This window comes from Pan paniscus, chromosome 12 (assembly GCF_029289425.2).
Source record: "Pan paniscus chromosome 12, NHGRI_mPanPan1-v2.0_pri, whole genome shotgun sequence".
Taxonomy (NCBI): domain Eukaryota; kingdom Metazoa; phylum Chordata; class Mammalia; order Primates; family Hominidae; genus Pan; species Pan paniscus.
Window position 1 is genome coordinate 4,861,947 of NC_073261.2, and position 12,280 is coordinate 4,874,226.

Genomic DNA, 12,280 nt, shown 5'->3' on the forward strand with positions numbered 1-12,280 from the left:
AAATATCTACAAAGCCATCTCTATAAACATGGAAATATCTACACTGCTATCTGAATGAACGTGGAAATAGCCACACCGCTTTCTTTATAAACATGGAAATATCTACAATGCCATCTGCAAATATATGAAAATATCTACACAGTCATCAGTATAAATATGGAAATAACTACCCCTTCGTCTGTATAAACATGGAAGTATCTACAAAGCCATCTGTATAAACATGGAAATATCTACACCGCTATCTCTATAAACATGGAAATACCTACACCACAATCTGCATAAACATGGAAATATCCACACCGCTTTCTCTATAAACATGGAAATGCCTTCACCGCTACCTCTATAAACATGGAAATATCTACAACGATATCTCTATAAACATGGAAATATCTACACAACTACCTGTATAAACATGGAAATATCTACACCGCTATCTTTATAAACTTGGAAATGTATACATCGCTATCTGTATAAACATGGAAATATGTACATCGCTATCTGTATAAACATTGAAATATTTCCACCGCTACCTCTGTAAACATGGAAATACCTACACCGCTATCTGTATAAACTTGGGAATATATACATCGCTATCTGTATAAACATGGAAATATCTACAAAGCCATCTGTATAAACATGGAAATATCTACACCGCTATCTCTATAAACATGGAAATACCTACACCACAGTCTGTATAAACATGGAAATATCTACCACCCTATCTGTATAAACATGGAAATATCTACATCGCTATCAGTATATACATGGAAATACCTCCACCGCTATCTCTATAAACATGGAAATATCTACACCGCTATCTTTATAAACATGGAAATATCTACACCGTCATCTGTATAAACATGGAAATATCTACAACACTATCTGTGTAAACATGGAAATATCTACACAGCTATCAGTGTAAACATGGAAATTTGTAACCCGCTATCTGTGTAAGGATGGAAATATGTATGCCGCAATCTGTGAAAATTTAGAAATATCTACACCGCTATCTCTGTAAACATGGAATTATCTACACCGCTATCTGTATAAATGTGGAAATATCTACACCGCTATATGTACAAACATGGAAATATCTACAGCACGATCTGTATAAGCATGGAAATATCTAAACCGCTATCTGTATGAACATGGAAATATGTATATCGCTATCTGTATAAACACGGAAATATCTACACCGCTATCTATATAAATATGGAAATATCCACAACGCCATCTCTATAAACATGGAAACGTCTACACCGCTATCTGTATAAACATGGAAATATCTACAACACTATCTGTGAAAACATGGAAATATCTACACAGCTATCTGTGTAAACATCGAAATTTGTAACCCGCTATCTGTGTAAATATGGAAATATGTATGCCGCAATCCGTGAAAATTTGGAAATATCTACACCGCTATCTCTGTAAACATGGAATTATCTGCACTGCTATCTGTATAAATGTGGAAATATCTACACCGCTATCTGAATAAACATGGAAATATATACAGCACGATCTGTATAAACATGGAAATATCTACACCGCTATCTGTATGAACATGGAAATATCTATACCGCTATCTGTATAAACCCAGAAATATCTACACCGCTATCTGTATAAATATGGAAATATCTACAACGCCATCTCTATAAACATGGAAATGTCTACACCGCTATCTGTATAAACATGGAAATATCTACATGGCTATCTCTATAAACATGGAAATATCTACACCGCCATCTGTATAAACAAGGAAATAAATAGACAGTCATCTGTATAAACATGGAAATATCGGCACTGCCATCTGCATAAACATGGAAATACCTGCACCGCCATCTGTATAAACATGGAAATATCTACACTGCCATATGTATAAACATGGAAATATCTACAAAGCCATCTCTATATACATGGAAATATCTACACTGCTATCTGTATGAACGTGGAAATAGCCACACCACTATCTGTATAAACATGGAAATATCTACAACGCCATCTGTATAAACATGGAAATATCTACAAAGCCATCTCTATAAACATGGAAATATCTACAAAGACATCTCTATAAACATGGAAATATCTACACTGCTATCTGAATGAACGTGGAAATAGCCACAACGCTATCTGTATAAACATGGAAATATCTACTACGCCATCTGCAAATACATGAAAATATCCACACAGTCATCAGTATAAATATGGAAATATCTACACATTCGTCTGTATAAACATGGAAATATCTACAAAGCCATCTGTATAAACATGGAAATATCTACACCGCTATCACTATAAACATGGAAATACCTACACCACAGTCTGTATAAACATGGAAATATCTACCACCCTATCTGTATAAACATGGAAATATCTACATCGCTATCAGTATATACATGGAAATACCTCCACCGCTATCTCTATAAACATGGAAATATCTACACCGCTATCTTTATAAACATGGAAATATCTACACCGTCATCTGTATAAACATGGAAATATCTACAACACTATCTCTGTAAACATGGAAATATCTACACAGCTATCAGTGTAAACATGGAAATTTGTAACCCGCTATCTGTGTAAGGATGGAAATATGTATGCCGCAATCTGTGAAAATTTGGAAATATCTACACCGCTATCTCTGTAAACATGGAATTATCTACACCGCTATCTGTATAAATGTGGAAATATCTACACCTCTATCTGTACAAACATGGAAATATCTACAGCACGATCTGTATAAGCATGGAAATATCTAAACCGCTATCTGTATGAACATGGAAATATGTATATCGCTATCTGTATAAACACGGAAATATCTACACCGCTATCTATATAAATATGGAAATATCCACAACGCCATCTCTATAAACATGGAAACGTCTACACCGCTATCTGTATAAACATGGAAATATCTACAACATTATCTGTGAAAACATGGAAATATCTACACAGCTATCTGTGTAAACATCGAAATTTGTAACCCGCTATCTGTGTAAATATGGAAATATGTATGCCGCAATCCGTGAAAATTTGGAAATATCTAAACCGCTATCTCTGTAAACATGGAATTATCTGCACTGCTATCTGTATAAATGTGGAAATATCTACACCGCTATCTGAATAAACATGGAAATATATACAGCACGATCTGTATAAACATGGAAATATCTACACCGCTATCTGTATGAACATGGAAATATCTATACCGCTATCTGTATAAACCCAGAAATATCTACACCGCTATCTGTATAAATATGGAAATATCTACAACGCCATCTCTATAAACATGGAAATGTCTACACCGCTATCTGTATAAACATGGAAATATCTACATGGCTATCTCTATAAACATGGAAATATCTACAACGCCATCTGTATAAACAAGGAAATAAATACACAGTCATCTGTATAAACATGGAAATATCGGCACTGCCATCTGCATAAACATGGAAATACCTGCACCGCCATCTGTATAAACATGGAAATATCTGCACTGCCATATGTATAAACATGGAAATATCTACAAAGCCATCTCTATATACATGGAAATATCTACACTGCTATCTGTATGAACGTGGAAGTAGCCACACCGCTATCTGTATAAACATGGAAATATCTACAACGCCATCTGTATAAACATGGAAATATCTACAAAGCCATCTCTATAAACATGGAAATATCTACACTGCTATCTGAATGAACGTGGAAATAGCCCCACTGCTATCTGTACAAACATGGAAATATCTACAACGCCATCTGCAAATACATGAAAATATCTACAAAGTCATCAGTATAAATATGGAAATATCTACACCTTCATCTGTATAAACATGGAAATATCTACTAAGCCATCTGATCAACATGGAAATATCTACACCGCTATCTCTATAAACATGGAAATACCTACACCACAATCTGTATAAACATGGGAATATCTACCACCCAATCTGTATAACCATGGAAATATCTACACCGAAATCTGTATAAACAGGGAAGTATCTACACCACTATCTGTATAAATATGGAAATATCTACATCGCTATCAGTATATACATGGAAATACCTCCACCGCTATCTCTATAAACAAGGAAATATCTACACCGCTATCTTTCTGAACATGGAAATATCTACACCGCTATCTGTATAAACATGATAATATCTACACCGCTATCTGTATAAACGTGGAAATATCTACACCGCCATCTCTATAAACATGAAAATATCTACACCGCCATCTCCATAAACATGGAACTATCTACACCGCCATCTGGTTAAAAATGGAAATATCTACACCACTATCTGTATAAACATGGAAATATCTACACTGCCATCTGTATACAGATGAAAATATCTACACCGTCAACTGTATAAACATGGAAATATCTACACCACTATCTCTATAAACATGGAAATATCTGCACTGCCATCTGCATAAACATGGAAATATCTACACCGTTATCTGTACAAACATGTAAATATCTACAACACTATCTGTGAAAACATGGAAATATCTACACAGCTATCTGTGTAAACATGGAAATTTGTAACACACTATCTGTGTATAGATGGAAATATGTACACCGCAATCTCTGAAAATTTGGAAATATCTACACCGCTATCTCTGTAAACATGGAATTATCTACACCGCTATCTGTATAAATGTGGAAATATCTACACCGCTATCTGTACGAACGTGGAAATATCTACAGCACGATCTGTATCAACATGGAAATATCTACACCGCTATCTGTATGAACATGGAAATATCTATACCGCTATCTGTATAAACACGGAAATATCTACACCGCTATCTGTATAAATATGGAAATATCTACAACGGCATCTCTATAAACATGGAAATGCATACACCGCTATCTGTTTAAACATGGAAATATCTACATGGCTATCTCTATAAACATGGAAATATCTACACCGCCATCAGTATAAACATGGAAATTACTACACAGTCATCTGTATAAACATGGAAATATCTACACCGCTATCTGTATAAACATGGATATATCTGCACTGTCATCTGCATAAACATGGAAATATCCACACCGCTTTCTCTATAAACATGAAAATGCCTTCACCGATACCTCTATAAACATGGAAATATCTACAACGATATCTCTATAAACATGGAAATATCTTCACCACTACCTGTATAAACGAGGAAATCTCTAAACCGCTATCTGTAAAAACTTGGAAATATATATATCGCTATCTGTATAAACATGGAAATATGTACATCGCTATCAGTATAAACATTGAAATATCTCCACCGCTATCTCTGTAAACATGGAAATATCTACACCGCTATCTTTCTGAACATGGAAATATCTACACCGCTATCTGTATAAACATGGAAATATCTACACCGCTATCTTTATAAACGTGGAAATATCTACACCGCCAATTATATAAACATGAAAATATCTACACCGCCATCTCCATAAACTTGGAACTATCTACACCGCCATCTGGTTAAAAATGGAAATATCTACACCACTATCTGTAAACATGGAAATACCAACACCGTTATCTGTATAAACATGGAAATATCTACACCGCTATCTGTATAAACATGGAAATACCTACACCACTATCTCTATAAAGATGGAAATACCTACACCGCCATCTCTATAAACATGGAATTATCTACACCGATATCTCTATAAACATGGAAATATCTACACTGCCATCTCTATAAACATGGAAATATCTTCACCGCCATCTGCATGAACATGGAGATATCTACACGGCAAACCTCTATTAATATGCAAATATTTAAAACGCCATCTGTATAAACGTTGTAATATCTACACAGTCATCTGAAAAAACATGGAAATATCTACACCGCAGTCTGTATAAACATGGAAATATCTACACCGCTATCTCTATAAACTTGGAAATATCTACACTGCCATCTGTATAAACATTGAAATATCTCCACCGCTATCTGTATAAACATGGAAATACCTCCACCGCTATCTGTACAAACGTGGAAATACCTACACCGCTATCTGTATAAACATGGAAATATCGGCACGGCCATCTGCATAAACATGGAAATACCTGCACCGCCATCTGTATAAACATGGAAATATCTACACTGCCATATGTATAAACATGGAAATATCTACAAAGCCTTCCCTATAAACATGGAAATATCTACACTGTTATCTGTATGAACGTTTAAATAGCCACAGCGCTATCAATATAAACATGGAAATATCTACAACGCCATCTGTATAAACATGGAAATATCTACAAAGCCATCTGTATAAACATGGAAATATCTACACAGCTATCTCTGTAAACATGGAAATACCTACACCACAATCTGTATAAACATGGAAATATCTACCACACTATCTGTATAAACATGGAAATATCTACACAGAAATCTGTATAAACAGGGATATATCTACACCACTATCTGTATAAACATGGAAATATCTACATCGCTATCAGTATATACATGGAAATACCTCCACCGCTATCTCTGTAAACATGGAAATATCTACACCGCTATCTTTATAAACATGGAAATATCTACACCGTTATCTGTATAAAGATGGAAATATCTACAACACTATCTGTGAAAACATGGAAATATCTACACAGCTATCTGTACAAACATGGAAATACCTACACCGCTATCTGTATAAACATGGAAATATGTACATCGCTATCTGTATAAACATTGAAATATCTCCACCGCTATCTCTGTAAACATGGAAATATCTACACCGCTATCTTTCTGTACATGGAAATATCTACACCGCTATCTGTATAAACATGTAAATATCTACACCGCTATCTTTATAAACATGGAAATATCTACACCGTTATCTGTATAAACGTGGAAATATCTACAACACTATCTGTGAAAACATGGAAATATCTACACAGCTATCTGTGTAAACATGGAAATTTGTAACCCGCTATCTGTGTAAAGATGGAAATGTGTACGCCGCAATCTGTGAAAATTTGGAAATATCTACACCGCTATCTCTGTAAACATGGAATTATCTACACCGCTATCTGTATGAATGTGGAAATATCTACACCGCTATCTGTATAAACATGGAAATATCTACAGCACGATCTGTATAAGCATGGAAATACCTACACCACTATCTCTATGAACATGGAAATATCTATACCGCTATCTGTATAAGCATGGAAATATCTACACCGCTATCTGTATGAACTTGGAAATATCTATACCGCTATCTGTATAAACACAGAAATATCTACACCGCTATCTGTATAAACATGGAAATATCTACAAGGCTATCTCTATAAACATGGAAATATCTACACCGCCATCTCTATAAACATGGAAATAACTACACAGTCATCTGTATAAACATGGAAATATCTACACCGCTATCTGTATAAACATGGAAATATCTCCAATGCTATCTGTACAAACATGGAAATATCTACATCGCTATCTGTATAAACATGGAAATATCGGCACCGCCATCTGCATAAACATGGAAATATCTACACCGTCATCTGTATAAACATGGATATATCTACACTGCCATATGTACAAACATGGAAATAGCTACAAAGCCATCTCTATAAACATGGAAATATCGACACAGCTATCTGTGTAAACATGGAAATTTGTTACCCTCTATCTGTGTAAAGATGGAAATATGTACGCCGCAATCTGTGAAAATTTGGAAATATCTACACCGCTATCTCTGTAAACATGGAATTATCTACACCGCTATCTGTATAAACATGGAAATATCTACAACGCCATCTGCAAATACATGAAAATATCTACACAGTCATCAGTATAAATATGGAAATTTCTACACCTTCGTCTGTATAAACATGGAAATATCTACAAAGCCATCTGTATAAACATGGAAATATCTACACAGCTATCTCTATTAACATGGAAAAACCTACACCACAATCTGCATAAACATGGAAATATCTACCACACTCTCTGTATAAACATGGAAATATCTACACAGAAATCTGTATAAACAGGGATATATCTACACCACTATCTGTATAAACATGGAAATATCTACATCTCTATCAGTATATACATGGAAATACCTCCACCGCTATCTCTATAAACTTGGAAATATCTACACCGCTATCTTTATAAACATGGAAATATCTACACCGTTATCTGTATAAACATGGAAATATCTACAACACTATCTGTGAAAACATGGAAATATCTACACAGCTATCTGTACAAACATGGAAATACCTACACCGCTATCAGTATAAACATGGATATATGTACATCGCTATCTGTATAAACATTGAAATATCTCCACCGCTATCTCTGTAAACATGGAAATATCTACACCGCTATCTTTCTGTACATGGAAATATCTACACCGCTATCTGTATAAACATGTAAATATCTACACCGCTATCTTTATAAACATGGAAATATCTACACCGTTATCTGTATAAACATGGAAATATCTAAAACACTGTGAAAACATGGAAATATCTACACAGCTATCTGTGTAAACATAGAAATTTGTAACCTGCTATCTGTGCAAAGATGGAAATGGGTACGCCGCAATCTTTGAAAATTTGGAAATATCTACACCGCTATCTCTGTAAACATGGAATTATCTACACCGCTATCTGTATAAATGTGGAAATATCTACACCGCTATCTGTATAAACATGGAAATATCTACAGCATGATCTGTATAAGCATGGAAATACCTACACAGCTATCTCTATGAACATGGAAATATCTATACCGCTATCTGTATAAGCATGGGAATATCTACACCGCTATCTCTATGAACATGGAAATATCTACACCGCTATCTGTATAAATATGGAAATATCTACATGGCCATCTCTATAAGCATTGAAATGTCTACACCGCTATCTGTATAAACATGGAAATATCTACATGGCTATCTCTATAAACATGGAAATATCTACACCGCCATCTCTATAAACATGGAAATAACTACACAGTCATCTGTATAAACATGGAAATATCTACACCGCTATCTGTATAAACATGGAAATATCTCCAATGCTATCTGTACAAACATGGAAATATCTACACCGCTATCTGTATAAACATGGAAATATCGGCACCGCCATCTGCATAAACATGGAAATATCTACACCGTCATCTGTATAAACATGGATATATCTACACTGCCATATGTACAAACATGGAAATAACTACAAAGCCATCTCTATAAACATGGAAATATCGACACAGCTATCTGTGTAAACATGGAAATTTGTTACCCGCTATCTGTGTAAAGATGGAAATATGTACGCCGCAATCTGTGAAAATTTGGAAATATATACACCGCTATCTCTGTAAACATGGAATTATCTACACCGCTATCTGTATAAACATGGAAATATCTACAACGCCATCTGCAAATACATGAAAATATCTACACAGTCATCAGTATAAATATGGAAATTTCTACACCTTCATCTGTATAAACATGGAAATATCTACAAAGCCATCTGTATAAACATGGAAATATCTACACAGCTATCTCTATTAACATGGAAAAACCTACACCACAATCTGCATAAACATGGAAATATCTACCACACTCTCTGTATAAACATGGAAATATCTACACAGAAATCTGTATAAACAGGGATATATCTACACCACTATCTGTATAAACATGGAAATATCTACATCGCTATCAGTATATACATGGAAATACCTCCACCGCTATCTCTATAAACTTGGAAATATCTACACCGCTATCTTTATAAACATGGAAATATCTACACCGTTATCTGTATAAACATGGAAATATCTACAACACTATCTGTGAAAACATGGAAATATCTACACAGCTATCTGTACAAACATGGAAATACCTACACCGCTATCAGTAAACATGTATATATGTACATCGCTATCTGTATAAACATTGAAATATCTCCACCGCTATCTCTGTAAACATGGAAATATCTACACCGCTATCTTTCTGTACATGGAAATATCTACACCGCTATCTGTATAAACATGTAAATATCTACACCGCTATCTTTATAAACATGGAAATATCTACACCGTTATCTGTATAAACATGGAAATATCTACAACACTGTGAAAACATGGAAATATCTACACAGCTATCTGTGTAAACATAGAAATTTGTAACCTGCTATCTGTGCAAAGATGGAAATGGGTACGCCGCAATCTGTGAAAATTTGGAAATATCTACACCGCTATCTCTGTAAACATGGAAATATCTACACCGCTATCTGTATAAATGTGGAAATATCTACACCGCTATCTGTATAAACATGGAAATATCTACAGCATGATCTGTATAAGCATGGAAATACCTACACCGCTATCTCTATGAACATGGAAATATCTATACCGCTATCTGTATAAGCATGGGAATATCTACACCGCTATCTCTCTGAACATGGAAATATCTACACCGCTATCTGTATAAATATGGAAATATCTACATGGCCATCTCTATAAGCATTGAAATGTTTACACTGCTATCTGTATAAACATGGAAATATCTACATGGCTATCTCTATAAACATGGAAATATCTACACCGCCATCTCTATAAACATGGAAATAACTACACAGTCATCTGTATAAACATGGAAATATCTACACCGCTATCTGTATAAACATGGAAATATCTCCAATGCTATCTGTACAAACATGGAAATATCTACACCGCTATCTGTATAAACATGGAAATATCGGCACCGCCATCTGCATAAACATGGAAATATCTACACCGTCATCTGTATAAACATGGAAATATCTACACTGCCATATGTACAAACATGGAAATAGCGACAAAGCCATCTCTATAAACATGGAAATATCTACACAGCTATCTGTGTAAACATGGAAATTTGTAACCCGCTATCTGTGTAAAGATGGAAATGTGTACGCCGCAATCTGTGAAAATTTGGAAATATCTACATCGCTATCTCTGTAAACATGGAAATACCTACAAAACAATCTGTATAAACATGGAAATATCTACCACCCTATCTATATAAACATGGAAATATCTACACCGTTTTCTGTATAAACATGGAAATATCTACAGCGCTATCTGTGAAAACATTGAAATATCTACACAGCTATCTGTGTAAACATGGAAATTTGTAACCCGCTATCTGTGTAAAGTTGGAAATATATACACTGCAATCTGTGAAAATTTGGAAATATCTACACCGCTATCTCTGTAAACATGGAATTACCTACACCGCTATCTGCATAAATGTGGAAATATCTACACCGCTATCTGTATAAACATGGAAATATCTACAGCACGATCTGTATAAACATGTTAATATCTACACCGCTATCTGTATGAACATGGAAAATCTATACCGCTATCTGTATAAACACGGAAATATCTACACCGCTATCTGTATAAATATGGAAATATCTTCAACGCCATCTCTATAAACATGGAAATGTCTACACCGCTATCTGTATAAACATGGAAATATCTACATGGCTATCTCTATAAACATGGAAATATCTACACCGCCATCTGTATAAACATGGAAATAACTACACAGTCATCTGCATAAACATGGAAATATCTACACCGCTATCTGTATAAACATGGAAATATCTGCACCGCCATCTGCGTAAACATGGAAATATCCACACCGCTTTCTCTATAAACATGGAAATGACTTCACCGCTACCTCTATAAACATGGAAATATCTACAACGATATCTATATAAACATGGAAATAACTACACCACTATCTGTATAATCATGGAAATATCTACACCGCTATCTGTATAAACTTGGAAATATATACATCGCTATCTGTATAAACATGGAAATATGTACATCTCTATCTGTATAAACATTGAAATATCTCCACCGCTATCTCTGTAAACATGGAAATATCTACACCGCTATCTTTCTGAACATGGAAATATCTACACCGCTATATGTATAAACATGGAAATATCTACACCGCTATCTGTATAAACGTGGAAATATCTACACCGCCATCTCTATAAACATGAAAATATCTACACCGCCATCTCCATAAACATGGAACTATCTACACCGCCATCTGGTTAAATATGGAAATATCTACACCACTATCTGTATAAACATGGAAATATCTACAACACTATCTGTATAAACATGGAAATACCAACACCGCTATCTGTATAAACATGGAAATACCTACACCACTGTCTCTATAAACATGGAAATACCTACACCGCCATCTCTATAAACATGGAATTA